The 20813-nt window shown below is 41.7% G+C and overlaps 2 non-coding genes and 20 pseudogenes across 2 annotated transcripts; all 22 read right to left on the bottom strand.

Moving 5' to 3' along the window:
- Nucleotides 1-207: 207 nt before the first annotated feature.
- On the bottom strand, nt 208-326 carry LOC137121910 (5S ribosomal RNA; annotated as a pseudogene).
- An 857-nt stretch (nt 327-1183) lies between these two features.
- LOC137121906 (5S ribosomal RNA) lies at nt 1184-1302 on the bottom strand (annotated as a pseudogene).
- An 853-nt stretch (nt 1303-2155) lies between these two features.
- On the bottom strand, nt 2156-2274 carry LOC137121884 (5S ribosomal RNA; annotated as a pseudogene).
- An 857-nt stretch (nt 2275-3131) lies between these two features.
- Nucleotides 3132-3240, bottom strand: LOC137121859 (5S ribosomal RNA; annotated as a pseudogene).
- An 866-nt stretch (nt 3241-4106) lies between these two features.
- LOC137121896 (5S ribosomal RNA) lies at nt 4107-4225 on the bottom strand (annotated as a pseudogene).
- Nucleotides 4226-5081: 856 nt separating this feature from the next.
- Nucleotides 5082-5200, bottom strand: LOC137121899 (5S ribosomal RNA; annotated as a pseudogene).
- An 857-nt stretch (nt 5201-6057) lies between these two features.
- On the bottom strand, nt 6058-6176 carry LOC137121863 (5S ribosomal RNA; annotated as a pseudogene).
- An 853-nt stretch (nt 6177-7029) lies between these two features.
- On the bottom strand, nt 7030-7148 carry LOC137121908 (5S ribosomal RNA; annotated as a pseudogene).
- Nucleotides 7149-8001: 853 nt separating this feature from the next.
- Nucleotides 8002-8120, bottom strand: LOC137121840 (5S ribosomal RNA). The gene has a single exon (XR_010913732.1). It is a non-coding gene; the product is annotated as a 5S ribosomal RNA (ribosomal RNA).
- Nucleotides 8121-8977: 857 nt separating this feature from the next.
- On the bottom strand, nt 8978-9086 carry LOC137121860 (5S ribosomal RNA; annotated as a pseudogene).
- An 866-nt stretch (nt 9087-9952) lies between these two features.
- LOC137121907 (5S ribosomal RNA) lies at nt 9953-10071 on the bottom strand (annotated as a pseudogene).
- An 856-nt stretch (nt 10072-10927) lies between these two features.
- LOC137121900 (5S ribosomal RNA) lies at nt 10928-11046 on the bottom strand (annotated as a pseudogene).
- An 856-nt stretch (nt 11047-11902) lies between these two features.
- On the bottom strand, nt 11903-12021 carry LOC137121846 (5S ribosomal RNA; annotated as a pseudogene).
- Nucleotides 12022-12875: 854 nt separating this feature from the next.
- On the bottom strand, nt 12876-12994 carry LOC137121902 (5S ribosomal RNA; annotated as a pseudogene).
- Nucleotides 12995-13851: 857 nt separating this feature from the next.
- On the bottom strand, nt 13852-13970 carry LOC137121858 (5S ribosomal RNA; annotated as a pseudogene).
- An 857-nt stretch (nt 13971-14827) lies between these two features.
- Nucleotides 14828-14946, bottom strand: LOC137121864 (5S ribosomal RNA; annotated as a pseudogene).
- An 867-nt stretch (nt 14947-15813) lies between these two features.
- Nucleotides 15814-15932, bottom strand: LOC137121855 (5S ribosomal RNA; annotated as a pseudogene).
- Nucleotides 15933-16789: 857 nt separating this feature from the next.
- LOC137121847 (5S ribosomal RNA) lies at nt 16790-16908 on the bottom strand (annotated as a pseudogene).
- Nucleotides 16909-17765: 857 nt separating this feature from the next.
- Nucleotides 17766-17884, bottom strand: LOC137121853 (5S ribosomal RNA; annotated as a pseudogene).
- Nucleotides 17885-18751: 867 nt separating this feature from the next.
- On the bottom strand, nt 18752-18870 carry LOC137121865 (5S ribosomal RNA; annotated as a pseudogene).
- An 856-nt stretch (nt 18871-19726) lies between these two features.
- On the bottom strand, nt 19727-19845 carry LOC137121873 (5S ribosomal RNA). The gene has a single exon (XR_010913733.1). It is a non-coding gene; the product is annotated as a 5S ribosomal RNA (ribosomal RNA).
- Nucleotides 19846-20702: 857 nt separating this feature from the next.
- On the bottom strand, nt 20703-20811 carry LOC137121861 (5S ribosomal RNA; annotated as a pseudogene).
- Nucleotides 20812-20813: the final 2 nt, after the last annotated feature.

Raw genomic sequence — 20813 nt, forward strand, 5'->3', positions numbered from 1 at the left:
AGGGCACCTATAAGAACAACAAAATAAAAACAACACATATGGCCAGGACCGTAACATGGTCTACTAGTAATGAAGCACGATGGTTGACAAACCAATAAAGTAGCAAAACAGCAATGAAAGAACAAAATTTGATGAAAATATGGAACAATTTCTATGAATAAATAGGCAGTAACACCAGCTTGTGCTGCCCGTAAACCCAAGCAAAAAAACTTACAGCACCTGGTATTCCCAGGCGGTCTTTCTACCAAGTACTAACCAGGCCCGGCTCTATTTGGCTGCCGAGATCGGACGAGATCGGGTGCTTAGAGAGCGGTGTGGCCGTAAGCTGCATTTGACATCATCAACAGCTCCTAAAAACGCTGGATAAGCAGAATGCATGACACTTGCTAAGAAGAAGATAAATGTGGCAAAGTACAAAGTACTATAACTGTACTGGTCTGTTACGCCCCTGTCTAGGGGGTCAGGGTGAAACATACAAAGATAAATTTGCATGTTCCCTCTCCGATCCTCAAACCAAAATCCAGGATTGAGATGTTCCAACAGAATGATATTTATTTTAAACGAAAGAAAGTGTCAAACAAAACATGACACTACAACTCATGGCGAACCAAGACCAACATAATAAACAAAATAAGCCATTTCCCACAGAAAGTGTTAGCTAGCCTGATAGAAATAAACAAACCAAAAGATAGTCGCTAACCCTAACTCCCTAATGTGAAAACACTCCAAAGAAAATGGCAGTTCACCCCTACAGATTTAATACTATTTACAAAATATACAATTTATAAACAAAACCACGGCACAAAACCTAACAATTCAAAAATGCTAAATAAGGTTTGGAAACCAAGAACAGCAAACAGGTGCTGATGCCAGAAAGAGCCTCGCTAGCTGTTGGGAACCGTACTTTTAAAACTCCAGGAAGTGTAGGATGGACCAATCAGCTTCCTGTACTGCCCCCCAATCCGGCCAATCAGGCAGGGCACCTATAAGAACAACAAAATAAAAACAACACATATGGCCAGGACCGTAACATGGTCTACTAGTAATGAAGCACGATGGTTGGCAAACCAATAAAGTAGCAAAACAGCAATGAAAGAACAAAATTTGATGAAAATATAGAACAATTTCTATGAATAAATAGGCAGTAACACCAGCTTGTGCTGCCCGTAAACCCAAGCAAAAAAGCTTACAGCACCTGGTATTCCCAGGCGGTCTTCCTACCAAGTACTAACCAGGCCCGGCTCTATTTGGCTGCCGAGATCGGACGAGATCGGGCGCTTAGAGAGTGGTGGGGCCGTAAGCTGCATTTGACATCATCAACAGCTCTTAAAAACGCTGGAGAAGCAGAATGCATGACACTTGCTAAGAAGAAGATAAATGTGGCAAAGTACAAAGTACTATAACTGTACTGGTCTGTTACACCCCTGTCTAGGGGGTCAGGGTGCAACATACAAAGATAAATTAGCATGTTCCCTCTCCGATCCCCAAACCAAAATCCAGGATCGAGATGTTCCAACAGAATGATATTTATTTTAAACGAAAGAAAGTGACAAACAAAAAATGACACAACTCATGGCGAACCAAGGCCAACATAATAAACAAAATAAGCCATTTCCCACAGAAAGTGCTAGCTAGCCTGATAGAAATAAACAAACCAAAAGACAGTCGCTAACCCTAACTCCCTAATGTGAAAACGGTCCAAAGAAAATGGCAGTTCACCCCTACAGATTTAATACTATTTACAAAATATACAATTTATAACAAAACCACGTCACAAAACCTAACAATTCAAAAATGCTAAATAAGGTTTGGAAACCAAGAACAGCAAACAGGTGCTGATGCCAGAAAGAGCCTCGCTTGCTGTTGGGAACCGTACTTTTAAAACTCCAGGAAGTGTAGGATGGACCAATCAGCTTCCTGTACTGCCCCCCAATCCGGCCAATCAGGCAGGGCACCTATAAGAACAAGAAAATAAAAACAACACATATGGCCAGGACCGTAACATGGTCTACTAGTAATGAAGCACGATGGTTGGCAAACCAATAAAGTAGCAAAACAGCAATGAAAGAACAAAATTTGATGAAAATATAGAACAATTTCTATGAATAAATAGGCAGTAACACCAGCTTGTGCTGCCCGTAAACCCAAGCAAAAAAGCTTACAGCACCTGGTATTCCCAGGCGGTCTTCCTACCAAGTACTAACCAGGCCCGGCTCTATTTGGCTGCCGAGATCGGACGAGATCGGGCGCTTAGAGAGCGGTGTGGCCGTAAGCTGCATTTGACATCATCAACAGCTCTTAAAAACGCTGGAGAAGCAGAATGCATGACACTTGCTAAGAAGAAGATAAATATGGCAAAGTACAAAGTACTATAACTGTACTGGTCTGTTACGCCCCTGTCTAGGGGGTCAGGGTGAAACATACAAAGATAAATTTGGATGTTCCCTCTCCGATCCTCAAACCAAAATCCAGGATTGAGATGTTCCAACAGAATGATATTTATTTTAAACGAAAGAAAGTGTCAAACAAAACATGACACTACAACTCAGGGCGAACCAAGGCCAACATAATAAACAAAATAAGCCATTTCCCACAGAAAGTGTTAGCTAGCCTGATAGAAATAAACAAACCAAAAGATAGTCGCTAACCCTAACTCCCTAATGTGAAAACACTCCAAAGAAAATGGCAGTTCACCCCTACAGATTTAATACTATTTACAAAATATACAATTTATAAACAAAACCACGGCACAAAACCTAACAATTCAAAAATGCTAAATAAGGTTTGGAAACCAAGAACAGCAAACAGGTGCTGCTGCCAGAAAGAGCCTCGCTAGCTGTTGGGAACCGTACTTTTAAAACTCCAGGAAGTGAAGGATGGACCAATCAGCTTCCTGTACTGCCCCCCAATCCGGCCAATAAGGCAGGGCACCTATAAGAACAACAAAATAAAAACAACACATATGGCCAGGACCGTAACATGGTCTACTAGTAATGAAGCACGATGGTTGACAAACCAATAAAGTAGCAAAACAGCAATGAAAGAACAAAATTTGATGAAAATATGGAACAATTTCTATGAATAAATAGGCAGTAACACCAGCTTGTGCTGCCCGTAAACCCAAGCAAAAAAACTTACAGCACCTGGTATTCCCAGGCGGTCTTCCTACCAAGTACTAACCAGGCCCGGCTCTATTTGGCTGCCGAGATCGGGCGCTTAGAGAGCGGTGTGGCCGTAAGCTGCATTTGACATCATCAACAGCTCCTAAAAACGCTGGAGAAGCAGAATGCATGACACTTGCTAAGAAGAAGATAAATGTGGCAAAGTACAAAGTACTATAACTGTACTGGTCTGTTACGCCCCTGTCTAGGGGGTCAGGGTGAAACATACAAAGATAAATTTGCATGTTCCCTCTCCGATCCTCAAACCAAAATCCAGGATTGAGATGTTCCAACAGAATGATATTTATTTTAAACGAAAGAAAGTGTCAAACAAAACATGACACTACAACTCAGGGCGAACCAAGGCCAACATAATAAACAAAATAAGCCATTTCCCACAGAAAGTGTTCGCTAGCCTGATAGAAATAAACAAACCAAAAGACAGTCGCTAACCCTAACTCCTTAATGTGAAAACAAGTGAAAACAATCAAAAGAAAATGGCAGTCCACCCCTACAGATTTAATACTATTTACAAAATATACAATTTATAACAAAACCACGTCACAAAACCTAACAATTCAAAAATGCTAAATAAGGTTTGGAAACCAAGAACAGCAAACAGGTGCTGATGCCAGAAAGAGCCTCGCTTGCTGTTGGGAACCGTACTTTTAAAACTCCAGGAAGTGTAGGATGGACCAATCAGCTTCCTGTACTGCCCCCCAATCCGGCCAATCAGGCAGGGCACCTATAAGAACAAGAAAATAAAAACAACACATATGGCCAGGACCGTAACATGGTCTACTAGTAATGAAGCACGATGGTTGGCAAACCAATAAAGTAGCAAAACAGCAATGAAAGAACAAAATTTGATGAAAATATAGAACAATTTCTATGAATAAATAGGCAGTAACACCAGCTTGTGCTGCCCGTAAACCCAAGCAAAAAAGCTTACAGCACCTGGTATTCCCAGGCGGTCTTCCTACCAAGTACTAACCAGGCCCGGCTCTATTTGGCTGCCGAGATCGGACGAGATCGGGCGCTTAGAGAGCGGTGTGGCCGTAAGCTGCATTTGACATCATCAACAGCTCTTAAAAACGCTGGAGAAGCAGAATGCATGACACTTGCTAAGAAGAAGATAAATATGGCAAAGTACAAAGTACTATAACTGTACTGGTCTGTTACGCCCCTGTCTAGGGGGTCAGGGTGAAACATACAAAGATAAATTTGGATGTTCCCTCTCCGATCCTCAAACCAAAATCCAGGATTGAGATGTTCCAACAGAATGATATTTATTTTAAACGAAAGAAAGTGTCAAACAAAACATGACTCTACAACTCAGGGCGAACCAAGGCCAACATAATAAACAAAATAAGCCATTTCCCACAGAAAGTGCTAGCTAGCCTGATAGAAATAAACAAACCAAAAGACAGTCGCTAACCCTAACTCCCTAATGTGAAAACGGTCCAAAGAAAATGGCAGTTCACCCCTACAGATTTAATACTATTTACAAAATATACAATTTATAACAAAACCACGTCACAAAACCTAACAATTCAAAAATGCTAAATAAGGTTTGGAAACCAAGAACAGCAAACAGGTGCTGATGCCAGAAAGAGCCTCGCTTGCTGTTGGGAACCCTACTTTTAAAACTCCAGGAAGTGTAGGATGGACCAATCAGCTTCCTGTACTGCCCCCCAATCCGGCCAATCAGGCAGGGCACCTATAAGAACAAGAAAATAAAAACAACACATATGGCCAGGACCGTAACATGGTCTACTAGTAATGAAGCACGATGGTTGGCAAACCAATAAAGTAGCAAAACAGCAATGAAAGAACAAAATTTGATGAAAATATAGAACAATTTCTATGAATAAATAGGCAGTAACACCAGCTTGTGCTGCCCGTAAACCCAAGCAAAAAAGCTTACAGCACCTGGTATTCCCAGGCGGTCTTCCTACCAAGTACTAACCAGGCCCGGCTCTATTTGGCTGCCGAGATCGGACGAGATCGGGCGCTTAGAGAGCGGTGTGGCCATAAGCTGCATTTGACATCATCAACAGCTCTTAAAAACGCTGGAGAAGCAGAATGCATGACACTTGCTAAGAAGAAGATAAATATGGCAAAGTACAAAGTACTATAACTGTACTGGTCTGTTACGCCCCTGTCTAGGGGGTCAGGGTGAAACATACAAAGATAAATTTGGATGTTCCCTCTCCGATCCTCAAACCAAAATCCAGGATTGAGATGTTCCAACAGAATGCTATTTATTTTAAACGAAAGAAAGTGTCAAACAAAACATGACTCTACAACTCAGGGCGAACCAAGGCCAACATAATAAACAAAATAAGCCATTTCCCACAGAAAGTGTTAGCTAGCCTGATAGAAATAAACAAACCAAAAGATAGTCGCTAACCCTAACTCCCTAATGTGAAAACACTCCAAAGAAAATGGCAGTTCACCCCTACAGATTTAATACTATTTACAAAATATACAATTTATAAACAAAACCACGGCACAAAACCTAACAATTCAAAAATGCTAAATAAGGTTTGGAAACCAAGAAAAGCAAACAGGTGCTGATGCCAGAAAGAGCCTCGCTAGCTGTTGGGAACCGTACTTTTAAAACTCCAGGAAGTGTAGGATGGACCAATCAGCTTCCTGTACTGCCCCCCAATCCGGCCAATCAGGCAGGGCACCTATAAGAACAAGAAAATAAAAACAACACATATGGCCAGGACTGTAACATGGTCTACTAGTAATGAAGCACGATGGTTGGCAAACCAATAAAGTAGCAAAACAGCAATGAAAGAACAAAATTTGATGAAAATATAGAACAATTTCTATGAATAAATAGGCAGTAACACCAGCTTGTGCTGCCCGTAAACCCAAGCAAAGAAGCTTACAGCACGTGGTATTCCCAGGCGGTCTTCCTACCAAGTACTAACAAGGCCCGGCCATAATTGGCTGCTGAGATCGGACGGGATCGGGCGCTTAGAGAGCGGTGTGGCCGTAAGCTGCATTTGACATCATCAACAGCTCTTAAAAACGCTGGAGAAGCAGAATGCATGACACTTGCTAAGAAGAAGATAAATGTGGCAAAGTACAAAGTACTATAACTGTACTGGTCTGTTACGCCCCTGTCTAGGGGGTCAGGGTGCAACATACAAAGATAAATTAGCATGTTCCCTCTCCGATCCCCAAACCAAAATCCAGGATCGAGATGTTCCAACAGAATGATATTTATTTTAAACGAAAGAAAGTGACAAACAAAAAATGACACAACTCATGGCGAACCAAGGCCAACATAATAAACAAAATAAGCCATTTCCCACAGAAAGTGCTAGCTAGCCTGATAGAAATAAACAAACCAAAAGACAGTCGCTAACCCTAACTCCCTAATGTGAAAACGGTCCAAAGAAAATGGCAGTTCACCCCTACAGATTTAATACTATTTACAAAATATACAATTTATAACAAAACCACGTCACAAAACCTAACAATTCAAAAATGCTAAATAAGGTTTGGAAACCAAGAACAGCAAGCAGGTGCTGATGCCAGAAAGAGCCTCGCTTGCTGTTGGGAACCGTACTTTTAAAACTCCAGGAAGTGTAGGATGGACCAATCAGCTTCCTGTACTGCCCCCCAATCCGGCCAATCAGGCAGGGCACCTATAAGAACAAGAAAATAAAAACAACACATATGGCCAGGACCGTAACATGGTCTACTAGTAATGAAGCACGATGGTTGGCAAACCAATAAAGTAGCAAAACAGCAATGAAAGAACAAAATTTGATGAAAATATAGAACAATTTCTATGAATAAATAGGCAGTAACACCAGCTTGTGCTGCCCGTAAACCCAAGCAAAAAAGCTTACAGCACCTGGTATTCCCAGGCGGTCTTCCTACCAAGTACTAACCAGGCCCGGCTCTATTTGGCTGCCGAGATCGGACGAGATCGGGCGCTTAGAGAGTGGTGGGGCCGTAAGCTGCATTTGACATCATCAACAGCTCTTAAAAACGCTGGAGAAGCAGAATGCATGACACTTGCTAAGAAGAAGATAAATGTGGCAAAGTACAAAGTACTATAACTGTACTGGTCTGTTACACCCCTGTCTAGGGGGTCAGGGTGCAACATACAAAGATAAATTAGCATGTTCCCTCTCCGATCCCCAAACCAAAATCCAGGATCGAGATGTTCCAACAGAATGATATTTATTTTAAACGAAAGAAAGTGACAAACAAAAAATGACACAACTCATGGCGAACCAAGGCCAACATAATAAACAAAATAAGCCATTTCCCACAGAAAGTGCTAGCTAGCCTGATAGAAATAAACAAACCAAAAGACAGTCGCTAACCCTAACTCCCTAATGTGAAAACGGTCCAAAGAAAATGGCAGTTCACCCCTACAGATTTAATACTATTTACAAAATATACAATTTATAACAAAACCACGTCACAAAACCTAACAATTCAAAAATGCTAAATAAGGTTTGGAAACCAAGAACAGCAAACAGGTGCTGATGCCAGAAAGAGCCTCGCTTGCTGTTGGGAACCGTACTTTTAAAACTCCAGGAAGTGTAGGATGGACCAATCAGCTTCCTGTACTGCCCCCCAATCCGGCCAATCAGGCAGGGCACCTATAAGAACAAGAAAATAAAAACAACACATATGGCCAGGACCGTAACATGGTCTACTAGTAATGAAGCACGATGGTTGGCAAACCAATAAAGTAGCAAAACAGCAATGAAAGAACAAAATTTGATGAAAATATAGAACAATTTCTATGAATAAATAGGCAGTAACACCAGCTTGTGCTGCCCGTAAACCCAAGCAAAAAAGCTTACAGCACCTGGTATTCCCAGGCGGTCTTCCTACCAAGTACTAACCAGGCCCGGCTCTATTTGGCTGCCGAGATCGGACGAGATCGGGCGCTTACAGAGCGGTGTGGCCGTAAGCTGCATTTGACATCATCAACAGCTCTTAAAAACGCTGGAGAAGCAGAATGCATGACACTTGCTAAGAAGAAGATAAATATGGCAAAGTACAAAGTACTATAACTGTACTGGTCTGTTACGCCCCTGTCTAGGGGGTCAGGGTGAAACATACAAAGATAAATTTGGATGTTCCCTCTCCGATCCTCAAACCAAAATCCAGGATTGAGATGTTCCAACAGAATGATATTTATTTTAAACGAAAGAAAGTGTCAAACAAAACATGACACTACAACTCAGGGCGAACCAAGGCCAACATAATAAACAAAATAAGCCATTTCCCACAGAAAGTGTTAGCTAGCCTGATAGAAATAAACAAACCAAAAGATAGTCGCTAACCCTAACTCCCTAATGTGAAAACACTCCAAAGAAAATGGCAGTTCACCCCTACAGATTTAATACTATTTACAAAATATACAATTTATAAACAAAACCACGGCACAAAACCTAACAATTCAAAAATGCTAAATAAGGTTTGGAAACCAAGAACAGCAAACAGGTGCTGCTGCCAGAAAGAGCCTCGCTAGCTGTTGGGAACCGTACTTTTAAAACTCCAGGAAGTGAAGGATGGACCAATCAGCTTCCTGTACTGCCCCCCAATCCGGCCAATAAGGCAGGGCACCTATAAGAACAACAAAATAAAAACAACACATATGGCCAGGACCGTAACATGGTCTACTAGTAATGAAGCACGATGGTTGACAAACCAATAAAGTAGCAAAACAGCAATGAAAGAACAAAATTTGATGAAAATATGGAACAATTTCTATGAATAAATAGGCAGTAACACCAGCTTGTGCTGCCCGTAAACCCAAGCAAAAAAACTTACAGCACCTGGTATTCCCAGGCGGTCTTCCTACCAAGTACTAACCAGGCCCGGCTCTATTTGGCTGCCGAGATCGGGCGCTTAGAGAGCGGTGTGGCCGTAAGCTGCATTTGACATCATCAACAGCTCCTAAAAACGCTGGAGAAGCAGAATGCATGACACTTGCTAAGAAGAAGATAAATGTGGCAAAGTACAAAGTACTATAACTGTACTGGTCTGTTACGCCCCTGTCTAGGGGGTCAGGGTGAAACATACAAAGATAAATTTGCATGTTCCCTCTCCGATCCTCAAACCAAAATCCAGGATTGAGATGTTCCAACAGAATGATATTTATTTTAAACGAAAGAAAGTGTCAAACAAAACATGACACTACAACTCAGGGCGAACCAAGGCCAACATAATAAACAAAATAAGCCATTTCCCACAGAAAGTGTTCGCTAGCCTGATAGAAATAAACAAACCAAAAGACAGTGGCTAACCCTAACTCCTTAATGTGAAAACAAGTGAAAACAATCAAAAGAAAATGGCAGTCCACCCCTACAGATTTAATACTATTTACAAAATATACAATTTATAACAAAACCACGTCACAAAACCTAACAATTCAAAAATGCTAAATAAGGTTTGGAAACCAAGAACAGCAAACAGGTGCTGATGCCAGAAAGAGCCTCGCTTGCTGTTGGGAACCGTACTTTTAAAACTCCAGGAAGTGTAGGATGGACCAATCAGCTTCCTGTACTGCCCCCCAATCCGGCCAATCAGGCAGGGCACCTATAAGAACAAGAAAATAAAAACAACACATATGGCCAGGACCGTAACATGGTCTACTAGTAATGAAGCACGATGGTTGGCAAACCAATAAAGTAGCAAAACAGCAATGAAAGAACAAAATTTGATGAAAATATAGAACAATTTCTATGAATAAATAGGCAGTAACACCAGCTTGTGCTGCCCGTAAACCCAAGCAAAAAAGCTTACAGCACCTGGTATTCCCAGGCGGTCTTCCTACCAAGTACTAACCAGGCCCGGCTCTATTTGGCTGCCGAGATCGGACGAGATCGGGCGCTTAGAGAGCGGTGTGGCCGTAAGCTGCATTTGACATCATCAACAGCTCTTAAAAACGCTGGAGAAGCAGAATGCATGACACTTGCTAAGAAGAAGATAAATATGGCAAAGTACAAAGTACTATAACTGTACTGGTCTGTTACGCCCCTGTCTAGGGGGTCAGGGTGAAACATACAAAGATAAATTTGGATGTTCCCTCTCCGATCCTCAAACCAAAATCCAGGATTGAGATGTTCCAACAGAATGATATTTATTTTAAACGAAAGAAAGTGTCAAACAAAACATGACTCTACAACTCAGGGCGAACCAAGGCCAACATAATAAACAAAATAAGCCATTTCCCACAGAAAGTGCTAGCTAGCCTGATAGAAATAAACAAACCAAAAGACAGTCGCTAACCCTAACTCCCTAATGTGAAAACGGTCCAAAGAAAATGGCAGTTCACCCCTACAGATTTAATACTATTTACAAAATATACAATTTATAACAAAACCACGTCACAAAACCTAACAATTCAAAAATGCTAAATAAGGTTTGGAAACCAAGAACAGCAAACAGGTGCTGATGCCAGAAAGAGCCTCGCTTGCTGTTGGGAACCGTACTTTTAAAACTCCAGGAAGTGTAGGATGGACCAATCAGCTTCCTGTACTGCCCCCCAATCCGGCCAATCAGGCAGGGCACCTATAAGAACAAGAAAATAAAAACAACACATATGGCCAGGACCGTAACATGGTCTACTAGTAATGAAGCACGATGGTTGGCAAACCAATAAAGTAGCAAAACAGCAATGAAAGAACAAAATTTGATGAAAATATAGAACAATTTCTATGAATAAATAGGCAGTAACACCAGCTTGTGCTGCCCGTAAACCCAAGCAAAAAAGCTTACAGCACCTGGTATTCCCAGGCGGTCTTCCTACCAAGTACTAACCAGGCCCGGCTCTATTTGGCTGCCGAGATCGGACGAGATCGGGCGCTTAGAGAGCGGTGTGGCCATAAGCTGCATTTGACATCATCAACAGCTCTTAAAAACGCTGGAGAAGCAGAATGCATGACACTTGCTAAGAAGAAGATAAATATGGCAAAGTACAAAGTACTATAACTGTACTGGTCTGTTACGCCCCTGTCTAGGGGGTCAGGGTGAAACATACAAAGATAAATTTGGATGTTCCCTCTCCGATCCTCAAACCAAAATCCAGGATTGAGATGTTCCAACAGAATGATATTTATTTTAAACGAAAGAAAGTGTCAAACAAAACATGACTCTACAACTCAGGGCGAACCAAGGCCAACATAATAAACAAAATAAGCCATTTCCCACAGAAAGTGCTAGCTAGCCTGATAGAAATAAACAAACCAAAAGACAGTCGCTAACCCTAACTCCCTAATGTGAAAACGGTCCAAAGAAAATGGCAGTTCACCCCTACAGATTTAATACTATTTACAAAATATACAATTTATAACAAAACCACGTCACAAAACCTAACAATTCAAAAATGCTAAATAAGGTTTGGAAACCAAGAACAGCAAGCAGGTGCTGATGCCAGAAAGAGCCTCGCTTGCTGTTGGGAACCGTACTTTTAAAACTCCAGGAAGTGTAGGATGGACCAATCAGCTTCCTGTACTGCCCCCCAATCCGGCCAATCAGGCAGGGCACCTATAAGAACAAGAAAATAAAAACAACACATATGGCCAGGACCGTAACATGGTCTACTAGTAATGAAGCACGATGGTTGGCAAACCAATAAAGTAGCAAAACAGCAATGAAAGAACAAAATTTGATGAAAATATAGAACAATTTCTATGAATAAATAGGCAGTAACACCAGCTTGTGCTGCCCGTAAACCCAAGCAAAAAAGCTTACAGCACCTGGTATTCCCAGGCGGTCTTCCTACCAAGTACTAACCAGGCCCGGCTCTATTTGGCTGCCGAGATCGGACGAGATCGGGCGCTTAGAGAGCGGTGTGGCCGTAAGCTGCATTTGACATCATCAACAGCTCTTAAAAACGCTGGAGAAGCAGAATGCATGACACTTGCTAAGAAGAAGATAAATGTGGCAAAGTACAAAGTACTATAACTGTACTGGTCTGTTACGCCCCTGTCTAGGGGGTCAGGGTGCAACATACAAAGATAAATTAGCATGTTCCCTCTCCGATCCCCAAACCAAAATCCAGGATCGAGATGTTCCAACAGAATGATATTTATTTTAAACGAAAGAAAGTGACAAACAAAAAATGACACAACTCATGGCGAACCAAGGCCAACATAATAAACAAAATAAGCCATTTCCCACAGAAAGTGTTAGCTAGCCTGATAGAAATAAACAAACCAAAAGATAGTCGCTAACCCTAACTCCCTAAGGTGAAAACACTCCAAAGAAAATGGCAGTTCACCCCTACAGATTTAATACTATTTACAAAATATACAATTTATAAACAAAAACACGGCACAAAACCTAACAATTCAAAAATGCTAAATAAGGTTTGGAAACCAAGAACAGCAAACAGGTGCTGCTGCCAGAAAGAGCCTCGCTAGCTGTTGGGAACCGTACTTTTAAAACTCCAGGAAGTGAAGGATGGACCAATCAGCTTCCTGTACTGCCCCCCAATCCGGCCAATAAGGCAGGGCACCTATAAGAACAACAAAATAAAAACAACACATATGGCCAGGACCGTAACATGGTCTACTAGTAATGAAGCACGATGGTTGACAAACCAATAAAGTAGCAAAACAGCAATGAAAGAACAAAATTTGATGAAAATATAGAACAATTTCTATGAATAAATAGGCAGTAACACCAGCTTGTGCTGCCCGTAAACCCAAGCAAAAAAACTTACAGCACCTGGTATTCCCAGGCGGTCTTCCTACCAAGTACTAACCAGGCCCGGCTCTATTTGGCTGCCGAGATCGGACGAGATCGGGCGCTTAGAGAGCGGTGTGGCCGTAAGCTGCATTTGACATCATCAACAGCTCCTAAAAACGCTGGAGAAGCAGAATGCATGACACTTGCTAAGAAGAAGATAAATGTGGCAAAGTACAAAGTACTATAACTGTACTGGTCTGTTACGCCCCTGTCTAGGGGGTCAGGGTGAAACATACAAAGATAAATTAGCATGTTCCCTCTCCGATCCTCAAACCAAAATCCAGGATTGAGATGTTCCAACAGAATGATATTTATTTTAAACGAAAGAAAGTGTCAAACAAAACATGACACTACAACTCAGGGCGAACCAAGGCCAACATAATAAACAAAATAAGCCATTTCCCACAGAAAGTGTTAGCTAGCCTGATAGAAATAAACAAACCAAAAGATAGTCGCTAACCCTAACTCCCTAATGTGAAAACACTCCAAAGAAAATGGCAGTCCACCCCTACAGATTTAATACTATTTACAAAATATACAATTTATAAACAAAACCACGGCACAAAACCTAACAATTCAAAAATGCTAAATAAGGTTTGGAAACCAAGAACAGCAAACAGGTGCTGATGCCAGAAAGAGCCTCGCTAGCTGTTGGGAACCGTACTTTTAAAACTCCAGGAAGTGTAGGATGGACCAATCAGCTTCCTGTACTGCCCCCCAATCCGGCCAATCAGGCAGGGCACCTATAAGAACAAGAAAATAAAAACAACACATATGCCCAGGACCGTAACATGGTCTACTAGTAATGAAGCACGATGGTTGACAAACCAATAAAGTAGCAAAACAGCAATGAAAGAACAAAATTTGATGAAAATATGGAACAATTTCTATGAATAAATAGGCAGTAACACCAGCTTGTGCTGCCCGTAAACCCAAGCAAAAAAGCTTACAGCACCTGGTATTCCCAGGCGGTCTTCCTACCAAGTACTAACCAGGCCCGGCTCTATTTGGCTGCCGAGATCGGACGAGATCGGGCGCTTAGAGAGCGGTGTGGCCGTAAGCTGCATTTGACATCATCAACAGCTCTTAAAAACGCTGGAGAAGCAGAATGCATGACACTTGCTAAGAAGAAGATAAATGTGGCAAAGTACAAAGTACTATAACTGTACTGGTCTGTTACGCCCCTGTCTAGGGGGTCAGGGTGCAACATACAAAGATAAATTAGGATGTTCCCTCTCCGGTCTCCAAACCATAATCCAGGATCGAGATGTTCCAACAGAATGATATTTATTTTAAACGAAAGAAAGTGTCAAACAAAACATGACACTACAACTCAGGGCGAACCAAGGCCAACATAATAAACAAAATAAGCCATTTCCCACAGAAAGTGCTAGCTAGCCTGATAGAAATAAACAAACCAAAAGACAGTCGCTAACCCTAACTCCCTAATGTGAAAACAGTCCAAAAAAAATGGCAGTTCACCCCTACAGATTTAATACTATTTACAAAATATACAATTTATAAACAAAACCACGGCACAAAACCAAACAATTCAAAAATGCTAAATAAGGTTTGGAAACCAAGAACAGCAAACAGGTGCTGATGCCAGAAAGAGCCTCGCTAGCTGTTGGGAACCGTACTTTTAAAACTCCAGGAAGTGTAGGATGGACCAATCAGCTTCCTGTACTGCCCCCCAATCCGGCCAATCAGGCAGGGCACCTATAAGAACAAGAAAAGAAAAACAACACATATGCCCAGGACCGTAACATGGTCTACTAGTAATGAAGCACGATGGTTGACAAACCAATAAAGTAGCAAAACAGCAATGAAAGAACAAAATTTGATGAAAATATGGAACAATTTCTATGAATAAATAGGCAGTAACACCAGCTTGTGCTGCCCGTAAACCCAAGCAAAAAAGCTTACAGCACCTGGTATTCCCAGGCGGTCTTCCTACCAAGTACTAACCAGGCCCGGCTCTATTTGGCTGCCGAGATCGGACGAGATCGGGCGCTTAGAGAGCGGTGTGGCCGTAAGCTGCATTTGACATCATCAACAGCTCTTAAAAACGCTGGAGAAGCAGAATGCATGACACTTGCTAAGAAGAAGATAAATGTGGCAAAGTACAAAGTACTATAACTGTACTGGTCTGTTACGCCCCTGTCTAGGGGGTCAGGGTGCAACATACAAAGATAAATTAGGATGTTCCCTCTCCGGTCTCCAAACCATAATCCAGGATCGAGATGTTCCAACAGAATGATATTTATTTTAAACGAAAGAAAGTGTCAAACAAAACATGACACTACAACTCAGGGCGAACCAAGGCCAACATAATAAACAAAATAAGCCATTTCCCACAGAAAGTGCTAGCTAGCCTGATAGAAATAAACAAACCAAAAGACAGTCGCTAACCCTAACTCCCTAATGTTAAAATAAGAGAAAACAATCAAAAGAAAATGGCAGTCCACCCCTACAGATTTAATACTATTTACAAAATATACAATTTATAAACAAAACCACGGCACAAAACCTAACAATTCAAAAATGCTAAATAAGGTTTGGAAACCAAGAACAGCAAACAGGTGCTGCTGCCAGAAAGAGCCTCGCTAGCTGTTGGGAACCGTACTTTTAAAACTCCAGGAAGTGTAGGATGGACCAATCAGCTTCCTGTACTTCCCCCAAATCCGGCCAATCAGGCAGGGCACCTATAAGAACAAGAAAATAAAAACAACACATATGGCCAGGACCGTAACATGGTCTACTAGTAATGAAGCACGATGGTTGACAAACCAATAAATTAGTTAAACAGCAATGAAAGAACAAAAATTGATGAAAATATAGAACAATTTCTATGAATAAATAGGCAGTAACACCGGCTTGTGCTGCCCGTAAACCCAAGCAAAAAAGCTTACAGCACCTGGTATTCCCAGGCGGTCTTCCTACCAAGTACTAACAAGGCCCGGCCTTATTTGGCTGCCGAGATCGGACGGGATCGGGCGCTTAGGGAGCAGTGTGGCCGTAAGCTGCATTTGACATCATCAACAGCTCTTAAAAACGCTGGAGAAGCAGAATGCATGACACTTGCTAAGAAGAAGATAAATGTGGCAAAGTACAAAGTACTATAACTGTACTGGTCTGTTACGCCCCTGTCTAGGGGCTCAGGGTGCAACATACAAAGATAAATTAGCATGTTCCCTCTCCGATCCCCAAACCAAAATCCAGGATCGAGATGTTCCAACAGAATGATATTTATTTTAAACGAAAGAAAGTGTCAAACAAAACATGACACTACAACTCAGGGCGAACCAAGGCCAACATAATAAACAAAATAAGCCATTTCCCACAGAAAGTGCTAGCTAGCCTGATAGAAATAAACAAACCAAAAGACAGTCGCTAACCCTAACTCCCTAATGTGAAAACAGTCCAAAGAAAATGGCAGTTCACCCCTACAGATTTAATACTATTTACAAAATATACAATTTATAAACAAAACCACGGCACAAAACCTAACAATTCAAAAATGCTAAATAAGGTTTGGAAACCAAGAACAGCAAACAGGTGCTGATGCCAGAAAGAGCCTCGCTAGCTGTTGGGAACCGTACTTTTAAAACTCCAGGAAGTGTAGGATGGACCAATCAGCTTCCTGTACTGCCCCCCAATCCGACCAATCAGGCAGGGCACCTATAAGAACAAGAAAATAAAAACAACACATATGGCCAGGACCGTAACATGGTCTACTAGTAATGAAGCACGATGGTTGGCAAACCAATAAAGTAGCAAAACAGCAATGAAAGAACAAAATTTGATGAAATTATAGAACAATTTATATGAATAAATAGGCAGTAACACCAGCTTGTGCTGCCCGTAAACCCAAGCAAAGAAGCTTACAGCACGTGGTATTCCCAGGCGGTCTTCCTACCAAGTACTAACCAGGCCCGGCCCTATTTGGCTGCCGAGATCGGACGAGATCGGGCGCTCAGAGAGCGGTGTGGCCGTAAGCTGCATTTGACATCATCAACAGCTCTTAAAAACGCTGGAGAAGCAGAATGCATGACACTTGCTAAGAAGAAGATAAATGTGGCAAAGTACAAAGTACTATAACTGTACTGGTCTGTTACGCCCCTGTCTAGGGGGTCAGGGTGCAACATACAAAGATAAATTAGCATGTTCCCTCTCCGATCCCCAAACCAAAATCCAGGATCGAGATGTTCCAACAGAATGATATTTATTTTAAACGAAAGAAAGTGTCAAACAAAACATGACACTACAACTCAGGGCGAACCAAGGCCAACATAACAAACAAAATAAGCCATTTCCTACAGAAAGTGCTAGCTAGCCTGATAGAAATAAACAAACCAAAAGACAGTCGCTAACCCTAACTCCCTAATGTGAAAACAGTCCAAAGAAAATGGCAGTTCACCCCTACAGATTTAATACTATTTACAAAATATACAATTTATAAACAAAACCACGGCACAAAACCTAACAATTCAAAAATGCTAAATAAGGTTTGGAAACCAAGAACAGCAAACAGGTGCTGATGCCAGAAAGAGCCTCGCTAGCTGTTGAGAACCGTACTTTTAAAACTCCAGGAAGTGTAGGATGGACCAATCAGCTTCCTGTACTGCCCCCCAATCCGACCAATCAGGCAGGGCACCTATAAGAACAAGAAAATAAAAACAACACATATGGCCAGGACCGTAACATGGTCTACTAGTAATGAAGCACGATGGTTGGCAAACCAATAAAGTAGCAAAACAGCAATGAAAGAACAAAATTTGATGAAAATATAGAACAATTTCTATGAATAAATAGGCAGTAACACCAGCTTGTGCTGCCCGTAAACCCAAGCAAAAAAGCTTACAGCACCTGGTATTCCCAGGCGGTCTTCCTACCAAGTACTAACCACGCCCTGCCCTATTTGGCTGCCAAGATCGGACGAGATCGGGCGCTCAGAGAGCGGTGTGGCCGTAAGCTGCATTTGACATCATCAACAGCTCTTAAAAACGCTGGAGAAGCAGAATGCATGACACTTGCTAAGAAGAAGATAAATGTGGCAAAGTACAAAGTACTATAACTGTACTGGTCTGTTACGCCCCTGTCTAGGGGCTCAGGGTGCAACATACAAAGATAAATTAGCATGTTCCCTCTCCGATCCCCAAACCAAAATCCAGGATCGAGATGTTCCAACAGAATGATATTTATTTTAAACGAAAGAAAGTGTCAAACAAAACATGACACTACAACTCAGGGCGAACCAAGGCCAACATAATAAACAAAATAAGCCATTTCCCACAGAAAGTGCTAGCTAGCCTGATAGAAATAAACAAACCAAAAGACAGTCGCTAACCCTAACTCCCTAATGTGAAAACAAGAGAAAACAATCAAAAGAAAATGGCAGTCCACCCCTACAGATTTAATACTATTTACAAAATATACAATTTATAAACAAAACCACGGCACAAAACCTAACAATTCAAAAATGCTAAATAAGGTTTGGAAACCAAGAACAGCAAACAGGTGCTGCTGCCAGAAAGAGCCTCGCTAGCTGTTGGGAACCGTACTTTTAAAACTCCAGGAAGTGTAGGATGGACCAATCAGCTTCCTGTACTTCCCCCAAATCCGGCCAATCAGGCAGGGCACCTATAAGAACAACAAAATAAAAACAACACATATGGCCAGGACCGTAACATGGTCTACTAGTAATGAAGCACGATGGTTGACAAACCAATAAAGTAGCAAAACAGCAATGAAAGAACAAAATTTGATGAAAATATAGAACAATTTCTATGAATAAATAGGCAGTAACACCAGCTTGTGCTGCCCGTAAACCCAAGCAAAAAAGCTTACAGCACCTGGTATTCCCAGGCGGTCTTCCTACCAAGTACTAACCAGGCCCGGCTCTATTTGGCTGCCGAGATCGGACGAGATCGGGCGCTTAGAGAGCGGTGTGGCCGTAAGCTGCATTTGACATTATCAACAGCTCTTAAAAACGCTAGAGAAGCAGAATGCATGACACTTGCTAAGAAGAAGATAAATGTGGCAAAGTACAAAGTACTATAACTGTACTGGTCTGTTACGCCCCTGTCTAGGGGGTCAGGGTGAAACATACAAAGATAAATTTGCATGTTCCCTCTCCGATCCTCAAACCAAAATCCAGGATTGAGATGTTCCAACAGAATGATATTTATTTTAAACGAAAGAAAGTGTCAAACAAAACATGACACTACAACTCAGGGCGAACCAAGGCCAACATAATAAACAAAATAAGCCATTTCCCACAGAAAGTGCTAGCTAGCCTGATAGAAATAAACAAACCAAAAGACAGTCGCTAACCCTAACTCCCTAATGTGAAAACGGTCCAAAGAAAATGGCAGTTCACCCCTACAGATTTAATACTATTTACAAAATATACAATTTATAACAAAACCACGTCACAAAACCTAACAATTCAAAAATGCTAAATAAGGTTTGGAAACCAAGAACAGCAAACAGGTGCTGATGCCAGAAAGAGCCTCGCTTGCTGTTGGGAACCGTACTTTTAAAACTCCAGGAAGTGTAGGATGGACCAATCAGCTTCCTGTACTGCCCCCCAATCCGGCCAATCAGGCAGGGCACCTATAAGAACAAGAAAATAAAAACAACACATATGGCCAGGACCGTAACATGGTCTACTAGTAATGAAGCACGATGGTTGGCAAACCAATAAAGTAGCAAAACAGCAATGAAAGAACAAAATTTGATGAAAATATAGAACAATTTCTATGAATAAATAGGCAGTAACACCAGCTTGTGCTGCCCGTAAACCCAAGCAAAAAAGCTTACAGCACCTGGTATTCCCAGGCGGTCTTCCTACCAAGTACTAACCAGGCCCGGCTCTATTTGGCTGCCGAGATCGGACGAGATCGGGCGCTTACAGAGCGGTGTGGCCGTAAGCTGCATTTGACATCATCAACAGCTCTTAAAAACGCTGGAGAAGCAGAATGCATGACACTTGCTAAGAAGAAGATAAATATGGCAAAGTACAAAGTACTATAACTGTACTGGTCTGTTACGCCCCTGTCTAGGGGGTCAGGGTGAAACATACAAAGATAAATTTGGATGTTCCCTCTCCGATCCTCAAACCAAAATCCAGGATTGAGATGTTCCAACAGAATGATATTTATTTTAAACGAAAGAAAGTGTCAAACAAAACATGACACTACAACTCAGGGCGAACCAAGGCCAACATAATAAACAAAATAAGCCATTTCCCACAGAAAGTGTTAGCTAGCCTGATAGAAATAAACAAACAAAAAGATAGTCGCTAACCCTAACTCCCTAATGTGAAAACACTCCAAAGAAAATGGCAGTTCACCCCTACAGATTTAATACTATTTACAAAATATACAATTTATAAACAAAACCACGGCACAAAACCTAACAATTCAAAAATGCTAAATAAGGTTTGGAAACCAAGAACAGCAAACAGGTGCTGCTGCCAGAAAGAGCCTCGCTAGCTGTTGGGAACCGTACTTTTAAAACTCCAGGAAGTGAAGGATGGACCAATCAGCTTCCTGTACTGCCCCCCAATCCGGCCAATAAGGCAGGGCACCTATAAGAACAACAAAATAAAAACAACACATATGGCCAGGACCGTAACATGGTCTACTAGTAATGAAGCACGATGGTTGACAAACCAATAAAGTAGCAAAACAGCAATGAAAGAACAAAATTTGATGAAAATATGGAACAATTTCTATGAATAAATAGGCAGTAACACCAGCTTGTGCTGCCCGTAAACCCAAGCAAAAAAACTTACAGCACCTGGTATTCCCAGGCGGTCTTCCTACCAAGTACTAACCAGGCCCGGCTCTATTTGGCTGCCGAGATCGGGCGCTTAGAGAGCGGTGTGGCCGTAAGCTG

This window comes from Channa argus, unplaced genomic scaffold (genome assembly GCF_033026475.1).
Source record: "Channa argus isolate prfri unplaced genomic scaffold, Channa argus male v1.0 Contig131, whole genome shotgun sequence".
In the NCBI taxonomy this organism is placed as follows: Eukaryota; Metazoa; Chordata; class Actinopteri; order Anabantiformes; family Channidae; genus Channa; species Channa argus.